Below are 25,351 nucleotides of genomic sequence, written 5' to 3' on the forward strand. Positions count from 1 at the left end.
GCAATGAGACGCACACAGATCTTTTGCAGATCCCTGGCTGTGATGTCAACCCATTAGCGCCCCACAATCATGTGACAGTGGCACCGATGTGCATGGTTTTGTGTCTCATCTGGTTTGCGCTAGTTAAATGCTGCTGTCAGAGATTGACAGCGGCATTTAACATGTTAACCTTCACGGGTGGATTGAGATTCCACCCGTTTCTGTTAGGGGCACATGACATCTCATCAAATCAGCTTTCATGTGTGGGGAAAACATTACAAAATATTTATTGGAATGAAACTTATAGATTATAGGAATTTAATGTACAGAAATATACAGTACATCCAATATCACAAGACTTACGTAGCAAAGTTGTGTTTTTTTTGTTTGCTTTTTTTTTTTTTAAATAGAGCATTATGAAAGTACAAAATGACCAAAACACAGACAAAGTATTTTACAAGTTAGTAAAACTTTGAGACAAGACAGTTGAAGTGCAAGCCTTTGCTCTAAGGCATATTGTCAAATCATTATAGAAAAATTCAGTGTAAAACATAGAAGGCTTGTTACTTAGCTGCAATAGCAAAACCAACTATATAAATAGGCAGCAAAGATGTATAGGTAGGACACTGTCACCATGTGGCCAAAGAAGTGACTGGTATCTGATTTTCTACAAGTGTTTCATGGTTTCACAGCTGCTTTACATGAACTACAGTCAGCTGGAAGGAAACAAAATTTCCCTAAATAGAAATATTTACTTTGAGATATCACAATTTTTGGAAGAAAAAAGGTACTTTACTTTTCTTCCAACTAACAATGGTACCGCTAATTTAAGAAGTATTGTATGTTGTCCAGGTTAGGGTAAATTCTGCCTGACTTTTGCTATCTTGACGTTTATTGCATCTATTTCTGTTTAGCAAAACACAAATTATAAGCAATAATAAAGTTAATAAGTATTATATCACCATAACGGTAACACACACATATTTAACACTTATGATTTTAGCAAGTACAACAACTTTTAGATAGATTTAAAGGGGTTGTCCAGGACCTTTACATTGATGGTCTATCCATAGGATAGGTCATCAATATCTGACAGGTGGGGGCACAACACCCCACATTCCCATGGTTCAGGTGTTCCCAATGCGGTGGCAGCTGGAAAAGCACAGTTGCAGAGATGCACAGCACAGTCCCGCAACTGTATAGTGGCCATGACCATGTAGTACACCTCTGCCTCCTATTGATTTGAATTAAGGGTGGATGTGCAGTAGCAACTACAGCCACTATACAGTTGAAGGAGCTTAGCTTCGGCAAATGAGCACCTTTGACTGCCACTGGCACCGGAAATAGCTGATTGGTGGGATGCAGGATGTTGCACCCCCATCTATCAGATATTGATGACCAATCCTAAAGACAGGCCATCAATGTAAAAGTCCCCTTTAATAAGATTTATACCAGGAAATTTAACACAGATTTTGTTGCAAATCTGTACCGTTCATTAGAGGTGTGCATTTCATTTTTGAACTTAAGGACAGTTTAACACTGTAAACTGTACACATTTATAATTTCAATTAAGTTTTTGCAATATATATTTTTTTAAATGGCAGAATAAGACCACAAACTTGATGAATCTTTTCCTTTATGTGTAAAATTATTAGAAATTTGCACTGTAACCTTATATATAACTATAATCCAGTGATGCCACCAGCATTCACTGAAATTAGGCAGCTGATGCTCCAGACTATAATCCAGGAACTCGAACATAACGATGATCATCATACACATCCACCAGTCCCTGATCACTAGTGTTTTTATATACCAGCCAAGAATTTGTGCAGGTGCAAAACCATCCATCTTATCCCATAGGTTGTGATAAGGATTAGTTTTATTATATGGATCCTATATAAAGGCCCCGTTACATATAGCGATGCACCAGCGATCCCGACCACGATACGACCCAGTCAGGATCGCTGGTGCATCACTAAATGGTCGCTAGTGAGCTGCTAAACAGGCAGATCTCACCAGCGATGCAGCAGCGGTCGGCTACCATACTCACCTGTCAGACGCGGCGAGGGTGACCGTCTTCCGCCCGCGTCCATGGCTCACTCGTCGGCGCCAGCAGGAAGCCAACGACGAGAAATGGACCAGGCCGATCTCGCCCGATCAGCGAAAGCCAGCGGGGGAGCCGGTCGGAGGTGAGTGTCACATGTAGCGATATCGCTAGGGATATCACTGCTGCATCACAAAATCGGTGACGCTTTAGCGATATCGCTATGTGTAAAGGGCCCTTTAGGCAGTTTCTGCCATAATCTCTTTCTGGTGAGGGAACTCCCATATTTGGGGTTAGTCAATAAACTTCATGAAATGTCTCCCATCATGTACAGTCTGAAAGAAGATGAGGAAGAGCTCGTATACCACACTGGCACACAACCAGAACCTTCAATAAGCTGGATGCGGTCTCGAAAATGGTCCTTCTTAAGCTTGTGTCACTCCAAAACATAAGAAAACCAATATCCTAGCAACAAGTCCTCTTTTTGTATTAAAGGTGGTGCCTTGTGGCTTCTCTTCAAGTAGCGTGACATATCCCAAGGAACATGTCAGGATAATTAAAACGGTTAATGTGTGCGCTCTACAGAAGAAAGTGTTGGTGCCATCATCAAACACTTCAAACTCCGTGGTGGTACTGGTGGTCTCTCCCCTGAGCAAGGACTTGCCGGTATCTGCTTCTGACCTCAGTCTCATCCAGTCCGTCCAGGGAGGACTTCCTACTAGTGGCTCGCTTCCTGCGTTCATGGCGTATTATGGCCAAGCAGCGGGCAACTTTTACTTATTAGTCAAGTTCAATCGTCTTATCGGCTCTCTGCCAGGGTCTTGGCGGACCCTGGAGGGGCCGATCCAAGTACCTCATCAAACCAACCAATCAGTAGTAGCGAGAGGCAGTGTTTAAAAAGGGCAGGGACTTAATCAACGCAAGCTTATGACCTGCACTTACTGTGGTTTCCTCATTTATGGGGAAAAATTGCTATTCTCAGTCCCAATCACGAAAAGGGTTCAGCGGGTTACCCACACGTGTCGAAGGGTAGACACTTGCTGGTCCGTTCAGTGTAGTGCGCACCGGACATCTAAGGGCATCATAGACCTGTTATTAGTCGATCTTGCGTGGCTGGCGCCACTTGTCCCTCTAAGTAGCTGGACGCAGACCACGGGGGTTGCATATCCAGTTACATGCCGGAGTCTCGTTCGTTATCTTAAGAATGGCCATGCACCACCATCCACAGACTCGAGCAAGAGTTTCAAACTGTCGATCCTTATATATAAGTCAATTTTCCTAAACATTGCCATCTAATGCCTTAAAATGATAAATCCACATAGTCTGTATGGAAAGATATGGACACTTACTGTAGGATTTGCGCCAGCCCACTTTCAGACAATTAGACTTCACACTTAAGGGCATGACACACTAAGAGATATCGCTAGCAATATCGCTATAACTAGTGACGTTATAGCGATATTGCTAGCGATATCTCTGTGTCTGATACTTACCAGCGACCGGCTCCCCCGCTGGTTATCGTTGATCGCGCGAGAACGTCCAGGACTGTTTCTCGTCGTCAGCTTCCTGCGGCGCTTCCTGCTGTGAAGACGAGCGACGCGTGGAGCTGGGCGGGAGGACGCAGGATCGCCTGGTGTGACAGGTAAGTAGCGATCCCCGTCCCCAGCGATGTCGCTGGTCAGATCTGCCTGTGTGGCAGCTCACTAGCGACCACTTAGCAATGTACCAGCGATCCTGACCGCGTCATATCGCTGGTCGGGATTGCTGGTACATCGCTAAGTGTGACAGTACCTTTACTGAAGACCTTTAAAGGGGGTATCTGAGACTTTATAAAAAATGTACTTATGCACTAACAAGCAAGTAATTGCAATTTGCCTGCCTGTTGTATCTGGTGCCATTCTTCCTCGAACAGTGCGAACAAAGTCAGCTCCTGCAGGGGATTCAGAAGTCTCTGCTGATGTCACGTCTACACAGTAGAGGCTTCTTTTCTGCTTTGCTCTGTTGATGAGGCGAGACTTATGACATCATTCTGAATGACAGCCAGATCCCCACTGCCTAACTGGGAGAGCCAGTTGACAATAAGAATGACGTTGGAAGTCCAGCCCCCGTCGCGTCAGCAGAGGCAGCTGAATTCCCGGCCGGGGATCTAGATGGAGTACATCTTAGGATACAGAAAAAAAAATACAGAGGAAATTGCAGAACCACTAGCCAGAATCTTTGAAAATTCCTAGAGAACAGGTGAAGTTCCAGAAAGATCAGAAAAGGACAAATGTTGTCCCTATCTTCAAAAAAGGAAAGACGGTGAAGCCAGGAGATTACAGGTCAATGAGCCATACTTCTGTACCAGAAAATATCTTTAAACAAATTATTAATTAGCATTTATGTCAGTACTTGGATAAGAATATAGTAATTAACTAAAGCCAGCAAGGGTTTGTAGCAAAGAAGTCATGTCAGACTAATCTACGGTAATTTCCTTCTATGATGGAATCACTGACTGGGTAGATCAGGGAAATGTGGCAGATATAGTACAGTGGGTATGGAAAGTATTCAGACCCCTTTAAATTTTATGCGTTTTGCTTCATTGCAGCCATTTGGTAAATTCAAAAAAGTTCATTTTTTTCTCATTAATGTACACCCTGCTACACCCTGCGCCCCATCTTGACTGAAAAAAAACCAAGAAATGTAGACATTTTTGCAAATGGCATAAAAAAGTAAATAAAACCAATTCTTCACTGGCTGTTGATTCTTTTCATTCTGCCACCCAAAGATCGCAGTATGGCTTGGAGCACATTTATTCTGTGCTTTGCACTGAGTGCTTAGATCGGGTTTTCCATCTAAATCTCTTAAATACATGATCCAGACACAACCCCCAGCAAAACATTCCCTATAATGAAGCAGATGAAGGCACTGTGTATGCCGTCTGACCTGTGATTCTGCGGTGTCCGGTTTTTAGGTTTGCATAAAAGTGCCGTCAGCCACAGTTTTATGTACTTCTGAAAAGAAGGACACAACGGAACAGAGGAGAGACGGAGTCCAGAGTAACTCTGCTGCCTCATTAGAGCGAATGGATTCCTCAGGGGTTTTATCTGTCAGGTCACTCAGAGATTTAGATGGAAACCCAAAGAAAGTGGTCAGCATAGAGTGCCGGATAAATGTGATCCCAAACGTTATGTAAAATGTTCTCAATTAAAGCATCAACTCAATCCACAAAAAAAGCAAGCCTTCACTCATCATCTGTTAACGGAAAAATAGGGGTCTTCCTCGCTACTGGTAGTACAAAGGCTGAGGAAAAGCTAAATGGCTCCTCGCCCTCTCTAAAGAAGTTCAGCAAATTCTCCGCTCCCAAATCCAAATGTACCCCTCCCTTCTGAGCCCCAGGGTGCCTAAAGAACATTTAGTGCCCACATGTTTGGCATTTCTGTAGTGATGAGAGCCCGCCTAACTTACAGGTGCATGTCTCCAGAAGTGTCACGGTGTGACTCGACACAACGGGTGGTCGGTAGTGATCGGCGAGTAGCATTGTTGCTCGGGTCTCCCTGAGCATGCTCGGGTGATCTCTGAGTATTTTGGCGTGCTCAGAGATTTCTTTTTCGTCGTCTCAGCAGCATCATTTGCGACTTGTAGACAGGCTGAATACATGTGGGAATTCTCTAACAAACAGGCATTCCACACATGTATTCAGGCTGTCTAGCAGTCACAAATCATGCAGTTGAGGCAACGAAACCTAAATCTCCGAGCACGCCAAAATACTTGGAGACCATCAGAGCATGCTCGGGGAGACTCAAGCAACGAGTATACTCGCTCATCACTAGTGGTCGGTCAACGGGTGGCACAACACACTCACAACGGCGATTGTATAGGTGAGAGGAAGGCCCTACCAATAGGGAATGAGGGATGGCCACCACCTGAGCTCCAACCTGAGCCTGTCCCTGCACACACGTAACCCCATATGCGGGTTTTTCCGCCCGCCGTCGTCAGGATACCTAGTCCCTCACTGTAAACTAAACTGCCCTAGCCAGTGCAGTGGCCGGAGTAGGGCGCTAGCCTAGCCACGACAGAATGATACACACAGGGGGAAGTGACAAACACCAAAGGGACAAGGTAAAAAAAAAAACACCACACTTAGCTTATGTACACCGCTGCTGAGCTCCACACCACAGATAACAGCAACCGGACTCCAAACAGCAGACATGGCTGATACCAGAGAGCTGATCATGCTAACCTGGTCTCCAGAAAGGAACTGTATCACCAACAGTCAGCTGATGCATCAGGTGACCTTGTAAAGGATGGTGGGAGTTGTCACTGCCCACATCAGCTGACCCAGCAGCAATACAATTACACCAGATTGCCAGCGGGGGAAAACCTGACATTAACCCCCGATGGTCCAAAAGGAAAAATGTTTCAACTGAGAGGAACCAGAGCTGCCACAAATCCAAAATTGGATTGTGACAAGAAGCATGAGCTGGTCATCATGTACTGGTCACTGCAATGTACTGATTCCTACAGCGTACTACTCACTACAATGGCAGTTTGCAATTTTCACTCAGATAAAATCCATTGCTGCTTGTTTCTGGAAAATACCCATGGAATTAAAATTGTCACTACATCTGTAGATAAATTCCCAAAGGGTTATAATTTCCAAAATGTGGTAACTAGAGGGGGTATTCTGCATTTCTAGCACTTAGGGGCTCTTTATATGGAGTCCACAAACTAGTCTAGGAAAAACTGCATTCTAGAGTGCAAATAGCACTCAGTCCCATCCGAGTCACTCCGTATGGCAAAGTAGTACTCTACAGCCACATATGGGGTATTTCGACATACAGCAGAAATTGTGGGACAAATTTTGGTGCCATTTTTACCCATTTCCCAGTGTGAAAATGTAAAACTTGGGGCTAACACACAATCTTGGTGGTAAAAATGTAAATTACTTTTTCATCACTGCCCAATAGTATAAAAGTTTGTGACACACTATGATGTCAATATAATCACTGCAGCCCTAGATGAATTCATTGAGAGGTTTAATTGGCAAAATGGGGTCACTTATAGGAGGTTCTGCTGCTCTAAAGGGGAAAAGGGAAAAGTAAAATAGTCAACTCACCAGTCTTCTGCAGGTTTCTCTGAGCACGCACGGAGCCGCCTTGATCAGAGGCGTGGTTCGCAATGAAAAATTGAAGAGGAAAAAAATCTCCAGCATGTAATCCAATAAAATCAATTCTTTTATTCAAGACATATTAATACCATGACTAAGACCATGACTAAGACCGCAAGAGGTTCATTTGTATTTTTGATACATACATCTTAATATGCCTTGAATTAAAGAATTGATTTTATTGGATTACACGCTGGACATTTTTTTCCTCTTTCCTTCTGCTGTTGTGGCACCTCAGGGCTCTGCCAATGTAACATGGCACCTTCAAACAAGTGCAGCAAAATCTGCACTGTAATATGGCGCTACTACACTTCTGAGCTTTGCACTGTGCCTCAAAAGTAGTTTTTGACCACATATGGGCTATCGGTGAACTCAGGAGAAATTGCACAACAAACTTTGGGGTCCATTTTCTCCTTTTGCGCTTGTGAAAATACCCAATTTGTAGCTAAAAAAGATTTTTGTGGGAAAAATGTGATTTTTTTTATTTTCACGGCTCAACGTTATAAACTTCTGTGAAGCACCTGGGGGTTCAAGGTGCCCAATACACATCTAGATAAGGTCCCAAAGGGGTCTAGTCTCCAAAATGGTGTCACTTTTGGGGGGTTCCACTCTTTAGGCACATAAGGGGCTCTTCAAACGCGACATGGCAAGCACTAATTATTCCAGCATATTTTACATTCAAAAAGTCAAATGGCGCTCCTTTACATCCAAGCCCTTCTGCGCACCCAAAAAGTTGTTTTCCTCCATATATTGCGTATCACTACCAACAAAGAACAAAGAGGCATACAAAAAAGCAGGGATCACCATACAAAATATCATTTTATTTAATGGGTACACAGAAAACCACATGCATATGATGCAATCATTAGGTGTAAGGCAAAAAGAGCCGCTCTTTTTGCCTTACACCTAATGATTGCATCATATGCATGTGTGTTCTGTGAGCATGCCTAGTTAAACTACAGCCTTGGTTGGTAAAGTATCTTACAGGTTAATACCTTATGGGATTATTAGGACAGGTCTTATCTGACCTAAGCTCACACTCTATGCTGCAGGGGGTTTTTTTTTGGCTTATAGTCATTTCTATTATGTGCCTACATTGAGATATAAATATTATCAGAATTAATTTTTTGAGGATATTTAACTGCATTTTACTCTTATTCGCCCTCTTCCTTGTATTTGGTGCCAATCTCTATTATTTCCAACTCATTTAGGCATGTGATTTTTTCCCAGAATTATGCACTTTAGTATTCCTATATAGAAATTTGGTTATCTTTTATATGTACTGATTTTGCAATATGGGGACCTCATGTACCCTTTACTGGTGATATTAGGCTAACTATTGCTCCTGTATGTATGGGTTACCTTCTTTGTAACCAATTTTTGTATTTTAAATGTTTTTAAAATCCCCCATTTTGTGGTTTTGTGTGTACCCATAAAATAAAATTTGATATTTTGTATGGTGGGCCCTGCTTTTTTGTATGCCTCTTTGTTCTTAGTTGCTATTGGTTTAATGGTGGACATACTGCAGGTGGATCCCTTTCATATTCAAATAATATAATATATGTGATGGTGCCCTCCGTTTTTGCAATATCACATATTAAGTATCTGCGCACTCAGGAGAAATTACACAACATACTGCATGGAGCAATTTCTCTTTTTACCCTTATGAAAATGCAACATTTGGAGCTAAAAAAGATTTATCTGGGAAAAATTAGATTTTTTTATTATCACAGCTTAACATTATAAACTTCTGTGAAGAACCTGTGGGTTCAAGGTGCTCAATACACATCTAGATAAGTTCGTTAAGGGGTCAAGTTTCCAAAATGGTGTCACTTGTTCGGGGTTTGCACTGTTTAGGCGCATCAGGGGCTCTCCAAACGCGACACGGCGGCCGCTAATTATGCCAGCAAATTTTACATTCAAAAAGTGAAATGGCGCTCCTTCTCTTCCGAGCCTTGTCGTGTGCTCATACAATAGATTTCACCAACATATGGTGTATCGCAATGCTCATGAGAAATTGCACAACAATAAGTATTTTCCATTTTATCCTGTTACCCTTGTGAAAGTAAAAATAAATTACCGTACATACTCATGTATAAGCCGACCCCCCCTAAATTTGCCACAGAAAACTGGAAAAACTTATTGACTCGCGTATAAGCCTAGGGTTGAAAATGCAGCAGTTACTGGTAAATTTCAAAAATAAAAATAGATATCAATAAAAGTAAAATTAATTGAGACATCAGTAGGTTAAATGTTTTTGAAAATCCATATTGAATCAGGAGCCCCATATAATGCTCCATACAGTCCAAGATGGCCCCATAAGATGCTCCATACAAAATACACCCCATATAATGCTGAACAAAGGTTAATAATGCCCCATATGCTGCCCCATAAAGGTTATGGCCCCATAAGATATTCCATAGATTATGCTCCCATAAAATGCTCTATAGATTATGGCCCATATGCTGCCCAATAAGATGCTCCATAGTTTATGCCCCCATATGCTGCTCCATAGATTACACCCCCATATACTGCTCCATAATTATGCCCCCATATGTTGCTCCATAGATTACGCCCCATATGCTGCTCCTTAGTTTATGCCCCCATGTGCTGCTCCATAGATTATGCCCCCCATATGCTGCTGTTATGAATGGATCACCGAGGAGGATAGCAGGCCCAGGCTAAGCCCCAGAAAACTGGAGAGGTTGGAAAATAAGTGGATTGCATACCCCTGATCCTGTCCACACAACTAGCAGTAGCTGTGGAGCGTACCTACGATGATCCTAGACGCCTCGGCACAGCCGGAGAGCTAACTAAGCCTAAAGCAAGAAAGGGGAAATCTAAACTGCCCCGGAGCAGACCCCAAAGGAATAGATAGCCCCTAAGCATAAACTGTCGGTGAGACAATATGAAAACACAAATGCAGGCAGAAATATAGACTTAGCAAATGATAGGGCCCACACTGACTAGACAGGACAGGAAAGGAAAGACACTGTCTGCAATCATGCAAAAAACCCTGCAAAAAGTCCAACACTTCTGATGCACAAAAACACTGAAGTCGCACGACTTCGCCCCCACTATATCAGCACTCTGGTATATTCTGAAAGAAAAGCAAAAAGAGACCAACGGGACAAAACAAACTGGCACAAGCAGTAACATATGGGCGGTGATTCAGCACAGCCCCAGCCGGAGCTGGCTTACCCGCACAAAGCTGAGGTAAACAAAACCAGATCAAATGCAAACAGAATAGCAAATGAACCACTTAGCTGAACCATGCAGGGAAAGAGCAGGAGACATCAGACCTCAGAAGGAACAGGAAGAAAATCACCAGCAGGGATAGAGGGAGTCAGCTGTCTTAAATCCCAATCAGAAACCCCAGATCTCCAATCATCTTCCTCATTATCAGGTGGCAAGCCTCTGTCAATCAGATCAGCTCCACTACCTCCAGTAACCACCAGAGGGAGCCCAGAAAGAGAACTCGCAACCTCTCTGTCAATCTGATCATCTCCACTACCTTCAGTAAAGCCAGAGAGAGAATTCACAACAATGCTCCATAGATTATGCCCCCATATGCTGCTCTATAGATTATGCCCCCATATGCTGCTCCATAGATTATGCCCCCATATGCTGCTCCATAGATTACGCCCCCATATGCTGCTCCATAGATTACGCCCCCCATATGCTGCTCCATAGATTACGCCCCCATATGCTGCTCCATAATTATGCCACCATATGCTGCTCCATAGTTTATGCCCCCATATGCTTCTCCATAGTTATGATCCCATATATTGCTGCTCCATAGTTATGCCCCCATATATTGCTGATCCATAGTTATGCCCCCATATATTACTGATTCATACTTATGCCCCCATATATTGCTGCTCCCTGGTTAGGCCCCCATATATTGCTGCTCCATAATTATGCCCCCATATATTGCTGCTGCTGCTGACACTGCAAATAATAAAAACAATGATATACTCACCTCTCATCGCTGGAAGCCCGGTGCCGGTGCCCTGAGCAGGTAGTGACAGGTTCTGATGTCACCGCTGGCTCAGGACCCCGGCACTGGCGATATTTACCGATCACCGCTCCATGGCTGCACGTCGCTGTGTCCTCTCCTCCATGTCCTGTCAGAGACATTCAGGCAGAGGGCGCGGCGCGCACTAATTACATCACCGCACCCTCTGACCTGAACATTACAGACAGAGGACGCAGAAAGAGGACAGAGTAGCGTGCAGCGATGGACCCGGGACAGGTGAATATAGCTTATACTTACCCCCTCCTGGCGCGGTCTATGCAGCCACGCTTCTCCCGGTCTCAGGCTCCTTCCTTCAGCAGTCATGTGGTACCACTCATTAAAGTCATAAATATGCACATATTCATGACTTTAATGAGCGGTACCATGTGACCGCTGAAGGAAGGAGCCTGAGACCGGGAGAAGCAGGGCGGCTGCAGAGACCGCGCCAGGAGGGGGTAAGTATGACCTGACACCCCTGCCCCCTCCGACGCCCTGGTATATGACTCGTGTATAAGCTGAGAGGGGGACTTTCAGCCCAAAAAAGAGCTGAAAATCTCTGCTTATACCGAGTATATTCGGTAGGTCTAAAGGAAAAGTTTTGTGAAAGACAAGTAAATGTTTATTTTTTCCTTCTACATTCCAAAAATTCCTGTGAAGCACCTGAAGAGATAATAAACTTCTTGAATGTGGTTTTGAGCACCTTGAGGGGTGCAGTTTTTAAAATGGTGTCACTTTTGGGCATTTTCTGTCATATAGGCCCCTCAAAGTCACTTCAAATGTGATGTGGTCCCTAAAAAAATGGTTTTGCAAATTTTGTTGTAAAAATGAGAAATCGCTGGTCAACTTTTAACCCTTATAACTTCCTAACAAAAAAATTATGTTTCCAAAATTGTGCTGATATAAAGTAGACATGTGGGAAATGTTATTTAATAACTATTTTGTGCGATATGACTCTGATTTAACCCCTTTCCTACAATGGACGTACTATTCCGTCCATGTGACCTGGGAACTAAGTCCCAACGACGGAATAGTACGTCTAGCGCGATCAGCGGCGCCCACGTGGGCGCGGCCGGGTGTCAGCTGATTATCACAGCTGACACCCGGCACAATGTGTCAGGGGCAATCACAGACCGCCTCCAACACGTTAACCCCTTGCACACCGCGATCAAACACGATTGCGGTGTACCGGGGGTTAAGGGGAAGCATCGGCAGGGAGGGGGCTCCCTCCGTGCTTCCCTGAGCCCCCAACGGCAGCGCAATGTGCAGCGCTGCTGCAGGGAGCTCCTTTCCTGCAGGTCCTCGGATCCAAGATGGCAGCGGGGACCTCCAGGGGCCTGCAGGAAGCTGGCTTCCTTACTGCCCGCAGAGCGCAGGCAGGAGGAAGACTGCAGCACTGCCTGTGACAGATCGCTGATCTGTCACAGCGATCTGTGATTTGACAGATCAGCGATCTGTCACATGACAGTTATGTCCCCCCTGGGACATTGTAATAAAGTAAAAAAAAAGCGTAAAAATAATTTTAAAAAAATCGCTAAATAAATTTAAAAAAAATATATATATATATTCCCCAATAAATTCATTTTTTGGAAATAAAAAAACAAACAAACAATAAAAGTACACATATTTGGTATTGCCGCGTCCGTAACAACCCGGCCTATAAAACTGTCCCATTAGTTAACCCCTTAAGCGAACCCCTTAAAAAATAAAAAACAAAGCAAAAAATAATGATTTATTATCATTCCGCCGAACAAAAAGTGCAATAACGCGCGATCAAAAAGACGCATATAAATATCCATGGTACCGCTGAAAACCTCATTTTGTCCCGCAAAAAACGAGCCATGATACAGCATCATCAGCAAAAAAATAAAAGTTATAGCTCGCAGAGTAAAGCGATGCAAAAATAATTATTTTTTATAAAAAATTGTTTTCATTGCATAAAAGCGCCAAAACATAAAAAAAGACATAAATGAGGTATCACTGTAACCGTACTTTCCCGAAGACGAAAACCGCTTTATCAATTTTATCGCACGCGGAACGGCGTAAACGCACCACCCAAAAGAATTTAATGAAATGCTGTTTTTTGTAAATTCTGCGCCCCAAAAAACAAAATAAAAAGCGATCAAAAAATGTCACATGCCCGAACATGGTACCAATAAAAACGTCAACTCGTCCCGCAAAAAATAAGACCTCACATGACTCGGTAGGTCAAAATATGGAAAAATTATAGCTCTCAATATGTGGTGACGCAAAAACTATTTTTACAATAAAAAGCGTCTTTTAGCGTGTGACAGCTGCCAAATATAAATACCGCCATAAATAGTAAATCAACCCCCCGTTATCACCCCCTTAGTTAGGGAAAAATAATAAAATTAAAAAATGTATTTATTTCCATTTTCCCATTAGGGTTAGGGCTAGGGTTAGGGCTAGGGGTGTGTTGGGGTTAGGGTTGGTGTTAGAATTGGGGGTTTCCACTATTTGCGAACATCAGGTGCTCTCCAAACGCAACATGGCGTCTGATCTCAATTCCAGCCAATTCTGCGTTGAAAAAGTCAAATGGTGCTCCTTCCCTTCCAAGCTCTGCCATGCACCCAAACAGTGTTTTACCCCCTCATATGGGGTATCAGCCTACTCAGGACAATTTGCAAAACAACTTTTGGGGTCCTATTTCTCCTGTTGCCCTTAGGAAAATAAAAAATTGGGGGCAAAAATATTATTTTTGTGGAAAAAAATATGATTTTTTTATTTTCACACCACACATCTAGATAAGTTCCTTGGGGGGTCTAGTTTCCAAAATGGGGTCATTTGTGGGGGGATTCCACTGTTTTGGTACATCAGGGGCTTTGCAAACGCGACATGGTGTCCGATCTCAATTCCAGCCAAAAAAGTCATATGGCGCTGCTTCCCTTCCGAGCTCTGCCATGCGCCCAAATAATGGTTTACCCCCACATCTGGGGTATCAGCGTACTCAGGACAAATTAAACAATAACTTATAGGGTCCTGTTACCCTTGGGAAAATAAAAATTGGGGGTGAAAAGATCATTTTGTGGAAAAAATATGATTGTTTAATTGTACCGCTGTATGTTATAAACTTCTGTGAAGCCCTTGTGAGTTCAAAGCTCTCACCACATATCTAGATAAGTTCCTTGGGGGGGTCTAGTTTCCAAAATGGGGTCACTTGTGGGGGGTTTCCACTGTTTAGGTACATCAGGGGCGTGACATGGCGTCCGATCTGAATTCCAGCCAATTTTGCATTGAAAAAGTCAAACGGCGCTCCTTCCCTTCTGAGCTTTGCCATTCGCCGAAACAGTGGTTCCCCCCCACATATCAGGTATCAGCGTACTCAGGACAAATTGCACAATAATTTTTGCAGTCCAATTTCTCCTGTTACCCTTGGTAAAATAAAAAAAATTGAACCTGAAATTTTTTTTTGTGAAAAAAAGTTAAATGTTCATTTTTTTTTTTAAATATTCAAAAAATTCCTGTGAAGCATGTGAAGGGTTAAACTCCTTGAATGTGGTTTTGAGCACCTTAAGGGGTGCAGTTTTTAGGATGCTGTCACTTTTGGGTATTTTCTATCATATAGACCCTTCAAAGTGACTTCAAATGTGATGTGGTCCGTAAAAATAAAATGGTGTTGCAAAAATGAGAAATCGCTGGTCAACTTTTAACCCTTATAACTTCCTAACAAAAAAAAATTTTGGTTCCAAAATTGTGCTGATGTAAAGTAAACATGTGGGAAATGTTAGTTATCAAGTTTTTTGGGTGCCATATCTCTGTGATTTAAGGACATAAAAATTCAAAGTTGGAAAATTGCGAAATTTTCAACATTTTCGCCAAAGTTCTGTTTTTTTCACAAACAAACGCAAGTTATATGAATGAAATTTTACCACTAACATGAAGTACAATATGTCACGAGAAAACAATGTCAGAATCACCAGGATCCATGGAAGCGTTCCAGAGTTATGGCCTCATAAAAGGACAGTGGTCAGAATTATAAAAATTGGCCCGGGAGTTAACGTGCAAACAACCCTTGGTAGGGAAGGGGTTAAGGGCTTAAAAGTTTGAAAATTGCAACATTTTCCAAATTTTTGCCAAATTTCCATTTGTTTTAACAACTAAACGCAAGTCTTATCAAAGAAATTTTACCACTGACAAAGTACAATGTGTCACAAGAAAACAATCTCAGAATCACTGGGATCCGTTGAAGCGTTCCAGAGTTATGACCTCATAAAGTGACTATGATCAGAATTGCTAAAATTGAGCTGGTCAGGAAGGTGAAAACAGATTTCAGGGCGAAGGGGTGAAACAAGTTATGTAGACAAAGCACACGTGTAATCCACACCAAATAAAATGCAGCAAAACTGGCCTTTTTAACACAGCAGTTTTACTGCCAAAAGAGCAGATTTTGGCTTTAGAAACAAAACGCAGCAAAAACGCTGCGTGTGAACATAGCCTTAAGGAGAATTATGCTCAGCCAAATGGTTTGGCCCTCCACAACAGTCCCAGTTTCTTATGTGGCCGCTTTGAAAAATTAATTGCAAACCCCTGCTATAGTGATTATATTTTTTCAATGGGCTATGCTGGCCTCACTTGCACATTCTCTAGAATCTCAGATCTGTGTAAGTTAGATCTTACTACAACTAAAATGCACAGACACCATGATGCTTATCAGTTGTGTGATTTACTCACTCCCCCACTGAAGAGTATCACAAATCTGTAGTTGTTCCTTGTGTAACTTACACCACCCATATCGAGTCCACTCCAGATCAGAGCTCTCTGTCGCACTATGCCTTGCCAACATCATAAATGCAGCCATTAAAATATTTGTTTTAATTCTGACCTCGGAGTCACAGCTAATAAACAAGAAAGGCAACAGGAAAATTGAAAAACAAACTAGATGCAGCTGTTACGGTTGACGTTTCACAATTGTTCTAAAAGTATCTTTTAGAACAGGATTTTATGACCCTTCCCATCTCATAAAAAATAAACATACTGCAGTATGGCACTATGAAAGGGAATTCTGCATCATTTATTAATTTTTTTTACTAATTACTTTTCTCCTAGAATAATAGTTTTAAAGCCTTGACTTCTACAATATAAACCCTCATCATGCAATGTTAAGTCCTGTGTGGAGACACAGGCATTCATAGAGCACCATACTCACTAGCTTTAAAATTGTGTTCTGCATTGTCCATTAAAAAAATATGATTTTTTTCATTACTTGATGCATCTAAAATAGCAGTCTACAGTGTTATTCCACATAGCAGAGAAAAAAAATCTTGACGATATAGCAAGTCCAACAGAGGCCAAAAGAAGGACTTTTAGCCTTTGTTGGATTAATGGGGGCATATAGCTAGTGATTTACATTCTGGTAGCTATGACAAATGAACAGCGTGAAATGAGCCTTCCTCAAGCATCCAAACAAGGCATATGGAGGCAAAAGCTTGTAAAACAGCCTGTGTCTGCTTCTGAAATTATACAGTATACTTAATGAACAGTTGAATTATATGAACAACTCCAGAAAATAAAGAAAGCATAACTAACAGAAGACAATGCTGTGTGGCAGTTTCCTTGCATTGGCGCAGCTTAACCCTAGCAATAGGCAGGGATTACATTAGTTGGACCCAAGTGATTGAACATTGATAGCAAAATCTAGTGATTGCCATCACTATCTGTCATGAGACTAGTCTTCTATTATTATTAAAACGAAAAAAGTGGTTTGGTACCGTGTTAGCCAGTAGAAAAAAATATATAAAGTGCTCTCAGTGAGAGAAACAAAATAAGAATCTTGTGGGTATGATACCTTTTAATGGCTAACAAATAATAGTGAATGTTGTTACAAAGCAAGCTTTCGGGACTGCTTATATCCCTTCATCAGACATAAGCAGTCCCGAAAGCTTGCTTTGTAACAACATTCACTATTATTTGTTAGCCATTAAAAGGTATCATACCCACAAGATTCTTATTTTATTTCTCTCACTGAGAGCACTTGATATATCTATTATTATTGACATGCTCTTACCTAATCACATGAAGTGTCGTTTTAACAAATTTAATAATGTGCTGTTAGATTTTTTGAAATAACCTCCTACCTCTATGTTCTACCTCTCAGATCGCTCCATCAGTGTATCAAATGCCGGTTCTAATTCCTCTAATCTTCCCTTTACTATTGGGGTTCCTCAGGGCTCAGTCTTAGGTTCCCTCCTCTTCTTTCTATACACTGACCCTATTGGACACATCATCAGCAGATTTGGTTTCCAGTACCATCTCTATGCTGGTGACATCCAATTACAGACATCTTCTCCTAACATCAACCCCATCTTAATACAAAACACCAGGGATTGTCTGTCTACCATCTCTACCATCATGTCCTCCTTGTATCAGAAACTGAATCCCTCCAAAACTGAAATTCACGTGTTTCCTCCCTCTACTAACCTACTTATACCCGATATTACAATTTATTTGTGTGGTTCAACCAAAACTCCCAAGCAGCAAGCTCACCGGCTTGTGCTCATTTTTGACACAGATATTTCCTTTATTCCCTATATATTACTCACTCACTTGTGGATGCCATCTGCACCTTACCTTTATAATCAAACCTTTACTCACCTTTGAAACTGTAAAAAAAAAGTGACTCACTGTCACTTAATCATTCTCATCTGGACTATTGCAACTCTACTGATCAGTGTCCCTCATACCAAACTTTCTCCTCTCTAATTCATTGTCACAACTCTATCCATGGGCAAGGGGCTCCTTCCCTGTCCCTAACGCTAGAGGTGCCCTAGCTATCCCTGCTTCTCAAATTTCTTCTAATGGTGAAGATGCTGGGGCCACATACTTTTCTGAGATCCTGAATCTGCCCTTAATCTGTTCCCTCCCCCACCCAGAAACGTTGGTAGTAGTAGTGTATGAAAATAGACAAACCAGACTAACAAGGGAATACATACAGGGATAAAGGAAAATATCAAACAAAAATGCACTCATGAACAACAGAGTGGAACACTGGAGAGTGAAGGAAGGAAAAGAAGAAAATGGAGAATATGAGGAAATGCACACAACTGAACAACAGTCTTTAGATATACACTCCAAATGGCTCCTCAAACATCCAAATACACAGCTCCAGTGCCAGGCAGCAAAAAACTAACACTGGCATCTGTGACAGACAGGGACAAGTATATATAGGAGAGGGGAGTGGCCAACAATGAACAGCTGGGCCATCAATACTAGAAAGCTCTAGCAGCTCTCAACTGAACAGTTTAATCCCTGCACTGCTAGCAGAAACCAGTACCATTTAATATGATGGTACGGTGCTTCTAATCAGTGCAGGAGTGTGAAAAATCAGACACTTCAGTCTTCTTGCACTTCTTTGTCAAGGTAGACCTGTGACATCCATCCTGAATATGGCAGCAAGGGTTGTATTTCTGTCCAGTCGGTACACCAATGCCTCCTACAGTCACTGCACTGGTTACCCATCTTCTAAAAAATACAATATAAACTTATCTCACACACAGAGTTCGGCACCAACCTACATCTCCTCCCTCATCTCTGTCTGGCACCCTACTTGTCCTCTCCATTCTAAACTGACCTAAGACTAACATTCTCCATAATGTGAACCTCCCACTTTCGTCTCCAAGACTTCTCTCACCATATCTTTCAAATGCATTACCCCAGACAATCCGATTAATACCTTGCCCTTCGTTTTTAACACATTTATTTAGACGGGCCTATCACCTTGCTTCACTAGTCTAACTCTATTCTGCGCCCCTTTTCTAAATTATTCTCCGAATCTGGTTCTACCTAATCATCAGTGTCCACATCCTCCATGAACCCATTAGAACTTGGTAACTGTATCTAGACAGCTACTGGTTGATTACTTGATCATGCAACTTATTTGAAAAGTCCTATTATACGGAGAGGTGGACCATACATGACAAGAACTTTTATCTATTGTGTCTCCTCCATTTATTTATAGATTCTAAGCTTGTGAGCAGGGACCTCAGTCCTGTAACTGTTTCATTCAATGCCAAATTTTATAGTCTTTACCAAGAGGGCGTTGCTCACAGGATTTTCTGGTGCATGTCTTTAGGCTGCTCTGTATTGTTTTGTGTTAGGCATCAGGTTTCTGCGTCTGCTCTGCAGGAATCCAGAGCCTCACGTTCTGCGGTCTCCTGCTGATTTTCTACTGCAGAGGAGATTACTTTGCAGCAGACCGCTCCAGAGACTTCGTCCCTCTGTGCTCCCACTGGGCATGCTCACGAGACGATCTCCCATTGGAGATCAGAAGTCATGTACCCAGGTCCTGTTCCAGATCTCATTGGTCCATCTCGGAGATCTGGAAGGTCCCGTAGGGCTTTAAAAAGTGCGCATGGCCGTTTCGCCATGCACTAGTACAGATTATTCTTGCTATGTGTGAATGGTGACGGATGTATGTTTCTGATGGCTGACTCATTATAAAACCCCATCCCTCTGATATTATGCATGTGAATAGGGAATTAGTTTAGCAGTCAGCGCCAGTCAGTGGCAAGCCTTAAGCCACTGTGCACACCATCAAAGTTAGTTCTAAATATAAAGGCCAGTATCTCTGGAACTCTTAGCTGGATTTTAAAAATACAAAAGACGACATACTCAGAAGCAGAATTAATAAAATAAGAGATTGTATTACTGTGCTGTCTTGTCTGTGCATGTCCTTGCTAATTGTAAAGCTCTGCGGAATATGTTGGCGTTATATAAATAAAATATTACCATTAACATGTTACTTGTCAGTAGGTGAATAGTGGCCATTATTTTCCTATTTTATTCTCTATGTTCCCCTGAATAATAATTTTTTTGTATTTTTAAAATCCACCAAACCGTTCCAGTGATACTGGCTTTTATACTTAGTGCTAACCTTTATGGCAATTTACCAAGGGGCATTTAGCATAAAATAATAATGCAGAGAAGCCTAAAAACAAAACCTAGAGAATACTATGAGCACCGCCTCCTTGGCAAAAACCATCAAAATTAGCACTAAATAAAAAAAGCTTACATCTCTGCAACCACATACCAGATCTTCAGAAGATAAACAAATGGCATACTTTCACAAAAGAAACACAAGTTTAGTATCATTTTGGAGAAAACACACTTTTTATACAATGGTTAGATACACACGTGGTCAATATTGTTGGTACCCCTCGTTTAATGACAGAAAAACCCACAATGGTCACAGAAATAACTTGTCTATAATTTTCTTTCTAATCTCCTGAGACAACTCTTTCCTCTGCTTCCTCTGGTCCATGTTGAGTGTGATACCCACCAGGTCACCAAACAGCACAGTGAGTATCTGTAGCCCTTTATACAGGCTCACTCACTGATTCTAAGATTGTAGACACCTGTGCTGCTAATTAGTGGACAAACCGCAATTTAACATGTCCCTTTTTGTCACATTATTTTCAGGGGTGCCATCGTTTCTGTCCAGGCCTATTTCATCACCATGTGTTTATAAACATACAGAATCATGAAAAAGGTATCATGATACCGATGCTTCTACTACTATGACAGTGGTTTTCTCACGCAGCGCTATTGGTTACTGGTTATGCAAGGAATGTTTTGCTGGTTATACAAAAAAATTATAGAAGTACATACTTAATAAATTTTAGCCAATCACTGTTATTTCTTTAGCTTATTTGATCATATCTTGAATAATATCACAAATACCTTTACAAAAAGTCGGAGTAATAGTTTAACTATCATATCTAAGCTCACAAAGATCAGAAACCTGCACAGACTGGATTTTAAATGGATGATTCATTTTTGTGCTCAGCTTCTAGGGAAATCTGCCCCTGGTTTAAGCAGCATAAGATCACAGGTTCTCTTTTAGTTAATGCAAATCTATGTTATAAAATAACTGGCTCAGAGAACGGCTAACCCTAAAAGGGGATTTTGCAGAGAAGACCTAGTTGGCAGTCATTGGGGGATATCTGCAACTGTTATGATAGCCAATTTCAAAATCCTCAGCATGTAGAGAACATTTGTAATATACAATTCACTGCACGTCACCTGTGCAAATCCACATGAAAAACCCACAGCAACTCCAATACATGAGGACCTACGCTATAAAAAGGGAAAAAGCTATATATGAGAATGTGCAATAACTACAGATCTCAAACTGCTCCCAATGGGAGGCAAGAGATTGAACGGTGACTTGTTATGAGACATGTCTATAGAACAAGAGCTGACAAAAGAGCACAAGCAATATATGGGCCGTTTTGAGTCCAATAGCTCAACATAATGCACAATTCCACCTGCTTTGGAGGTAGAAGTAGGTCCCCTTACATCTTGGTCCCCTGTGTGACTCCACAGGATGCACTAATGGTATGTCCGCCTCTGCTATAGAGCCAAAGAAAATGGAGATAACAGCATTCTATGATGACCAGTTTTCATGTAGAAATTAAAAATGGGTCATCTATAGAAATGAGCGAACCCAGACTGTAAAATCCGGAGTTTGTGCCAGAAAATAGGTGCTGAACTCCGAACATCGACTTTTCCTGGAAGCCCGTTTTACTGTTCTGGTGTTTGGGCAGGAGAGAGACAGAGAGATTTACAACTCCAAAGTTCAGGTCCTCATTGATTTCAGGTACAAATTCAGGTACCGTTCTAGCACCCAAACCAAAGTTCAGTAGAACATGACGATCCCGAACTTCCATGGGTCCCACCAGTAGCGTAGCTACCGGGGGGGCAGAGGGGGCGGTTGCCCCGGGCCCTGCTCTCTGAGGGGGCCCAACGGAGCTACACTAATGTAACTGTATCGGCGTGCACAGCACGCCCATACAGTTACATTCTGCGGCAGAGCAGGGAGAATCGATCTCCCTACTCTGCCACCCGGCCGCTATGGGCCCCTGAGAAGGCAGTGGTGGGCCCCGATGCCAGCAGTGGGCTCACAGCCAGCAATGTCATCCTGAGTTAATCTGTGCGCACAGGACCTGTGATGAGGTCACACGAGGGGCGGAGTCAGGGGGTCACATGATCAGGGACTTCAGTGGCTGGCTGCTGGACTCTGCTGTGATGGTTGTCATGCATTGGTGCTGGATAAGGTGAAGTTTATGTGTGGGGTCCGGGAGGGGTTTACAGCTAGGTGGATGTAGCAGAGCCGTGTGTGTATGAGGTGTACAGAGCGGAGCCGTGTGTGTAGATGGTGTACGAAGCGGAGATATGCATGTATGAGGTGTACGGAGAGCGGAGCAGTTTGTGTACAAGGTGTTCGGAGTGGAGTTGTTTGTGTACAAGGTGTACGGAGCGGAAACGTGTGTGTACGGGGTGTACGGAGCGGAGCCGTATGTGTACAAGGTGTATGGAGCGAATGGCGCCTTATACTACAGTCTGCCTATGGGGGGAGTGCTGCCTTACATTACAGGCTGCCTATAGGGGGGTTGGGGGGTGCTGCCTTACATTACAGTCTGCTTATGGGAGGCTGCAATATACTATTGAGTCTGCCCATGGGGGGGCTGCATTATACTGTAGAGTCTGCCTATGGGGGCTGCATTATACTATATTGAGGACTATCTGGTGTATTATACTATATAGAGGCTATCTAGGGGCCCATCATACAATGTGGAGATTATTGAGGGGGCCATCATACAGTGTTGGAGCCATCATTGGGGGATACTAAGGGGTCAGTATATATACAGTGAGGGGGCATATTACTGTGTATAGGGGAGCTGTACAGGGGGGACTCAGGACATTAATAAATGTAAAGTGGGCACTTATTGTTACAGGGGAACTCAGGTTACAGTGACTGTCAAACGGGGCACACAGAGGGCAATATTACATTCTAGGAGACAATAAGTGGGCACTGTTTTCGAGGGCAATTGCACCTGGCATTACTATATTATAGAGGGATGCTTTAGAATTTAGAGGTCACACAGAACCGCACAGTAGGTGCAGTAATAGGGACACATACAGCTGCAGCTGCTCAGTATTGGGGTATCAGGTGCAGTAATAGGGACACATTGCAGCAGCGGCTCAGCATTGGGGTATCAGGTGCAGTAATAGGGACACATACGGCAGCAGTGGCTCAGCATTGGGGTATCGGGTGCAGTAATAGGGACAAATACGGCAGCAGAGGCTCAGTATTGGGGTATCAGGTGCAGTAATAGGGAAACATACGGCAGCAGCAGCTCAGTATTGGGGTATCAGGTGCAGTAATAGGGACACATAGCAGCAGCGGCTCGGAATTGGGGTATCAGGTGCAGTAATAGGGACACATGGCAGCAGCGGCTCAGCATTGGGGTATCAGGTGCAGTAATAGGGACACATACGGCAGCAGTGGCTCAGCATTGGGGTATCGGGTGCAGTAATAGGGACACATACAGCAGCAGCGGCTCAGTATTGGGTATCAGGTGAAGTAATAGGGACACATAGCAGCAGCTGCTCAGTATTGGGGTATCAGGTGCAGTAATAGGGACACATGGCAGCAGCGGCTCAGCATTGGGGTATCAGGTGCAGTAATAGGGACACATACGGCAGCAGTGGCTCAGCATTGGGGTATCAGGTGCAGTAATAGGGACACATACAGCAGCAGCGGCTCAGTATTGGGTATCAGGTGCAGTAATAGGGACACATACGGCAGCAGCGGCTCAGTATTGGGGTATCAGGTGCAGTAATAGGGACACATATGGCAGCAGCGGCTCAGTATTGGGGTATCAGGTGCAGTAATAGGGACACATACGGCAGCAGCGGCTCAGTATTGGGGTAGCAGCAGGATGAGGAGTTTGTGCAGGTTGGGGATAGATGGTGATGGGGATGGAATGTGAGAAGTGAAACATGTCTTTGCTGTATTCTCTGTAGCCGAGTCGTGGCTGCAGAAGTTGTCATTTCAGATGGAAAAGACGTGAAAAGTGAACGATTCCATCAGAAAGAACGTCAGCGGTAAGGCACTATCTGTAAGTGCAGTAATCACTTGTATGTTTTGTAGGACTGGTATTTACCACTGACCATGTAATATCCATGTTGGTCTTTATATTGGGATTATTTTCAGTAACAGTGCTGTCATCTTCTACATCCACTATTAGGGTGCGTCACCGAGTTGTAATCAAAGTTACCTAGTTAGGGGCCCACTCAGAAGTTTCGCCCCCCTAAAGCAAAACCCTAGCTACGCCTCTGGGTCCCACTCATCTCTAATCATCTATCACTGATCCATCCCTATTGGGTTAAGCTGGTAACCACATCTGTGGCTGCTTATTTGAGGAGCACAAATATCTATGGATTCTCTAACTAAGGCCGGGGTCACATTTGCAGATGTAATGCGAGAAACTCGCATCAATACCCGGCAGTGCCGCCAGGACTCGGGACCGGAGTGTGCTCTGAATGTACTTCTATGCAGCTGAATGCTCCAATCCAAGTGGCGGCGGCAGTTACGGGTATTGATGTGAGAGACTCGCACAAGTTTCTCGCATTGCCCTCGCAAGTCTGACCCCGGCCTAAGGCACATTCATTATACGAGAAAAATGGTCCAATAATTTTGAACAGAGAAAGAAGGTTGTCGGATCACACAGCTGGATGTATCAAAATGAAGTCTTCTTTATTTCACACCATTAAAAAGCAGATATATCCACAATTAGATAAAATCAAGTTACATTCTTACGCATTTCTGGCTCTCAATTTTGAACAGACTTTGATCAGACTGTGGTCTGAGTGTCATATGTTTTTCTCATACATGGAGAATAAAAATTTCTCCACCTTCTCCTTTGTAACAGTCCTTGAAAATCGGAGAGCAATCAAATGTTATCAGAGTGTGTTATGACTTTTTTTACGGACTCATAGACTTGCATTGCTGATTTTTATCTGACCCTCAAATCAAAATCAGACAAGTTTCCGTTTTTTTCAAATAGACCACTCGGTCTGAGGAAAAATCTGACATGTGAACAGCCCCATGGACTACCTTAGGTATGAGTACTAACTATGCAAAACATGGATTGTACACGTACAAGAAAAACTTTTATGAGCCCTAATACTGACTAGCCTTATAAAAATTATCAAAATGGAGAGTCCTCAGTGGTTGATACCTTTTAATGGCTAACTGAAAAGATGACATATAACAAGCTTCCCAGACTACTCAGGTCTCTTCATCGAGCTCAGTATAACACAAAATCTAAAGAGTCACATATTTATACACAACAGGACA

General features: G+C 42.8%; 1 protein-coding gene and 1 pseudogene across 7 annotated transcripts in view; both read right to left on the bottom strand.

Moving 5' to 3' along the window:
- The window catches only part of BCAS3 (BCAS3 microtubule associated cell migration factor), a 1,710,065-nt gene that overhangs the window by 1,228,006 nt on the left and 456,708 nt on the right, over positions 1 to 25,351 (bottom strand). The window lies entirely within an intron of this gene.
- Positions 1,361 to 21,875, bottom strand: LOC141088911 (phosphatidylserine synthase 2 pseudogene; annotated as a pseudogene).

This window comes from Dendrobates tinctorius, unplaced genomic scaffold (assembly GCF_039654945.1).
Source record: "Dendrobates tinctorius isolate UK_male_01 unplaced genomic scaffold, ASM3965494v1 ptg000007l, whole genome shotgun sequence".
Lineage (NCBI taxonomy): Eukaryota > Metazoa > Chordata > Amphibia > Anura > Dendrobatidae > Dendrobates > Dendrobates tinctorius.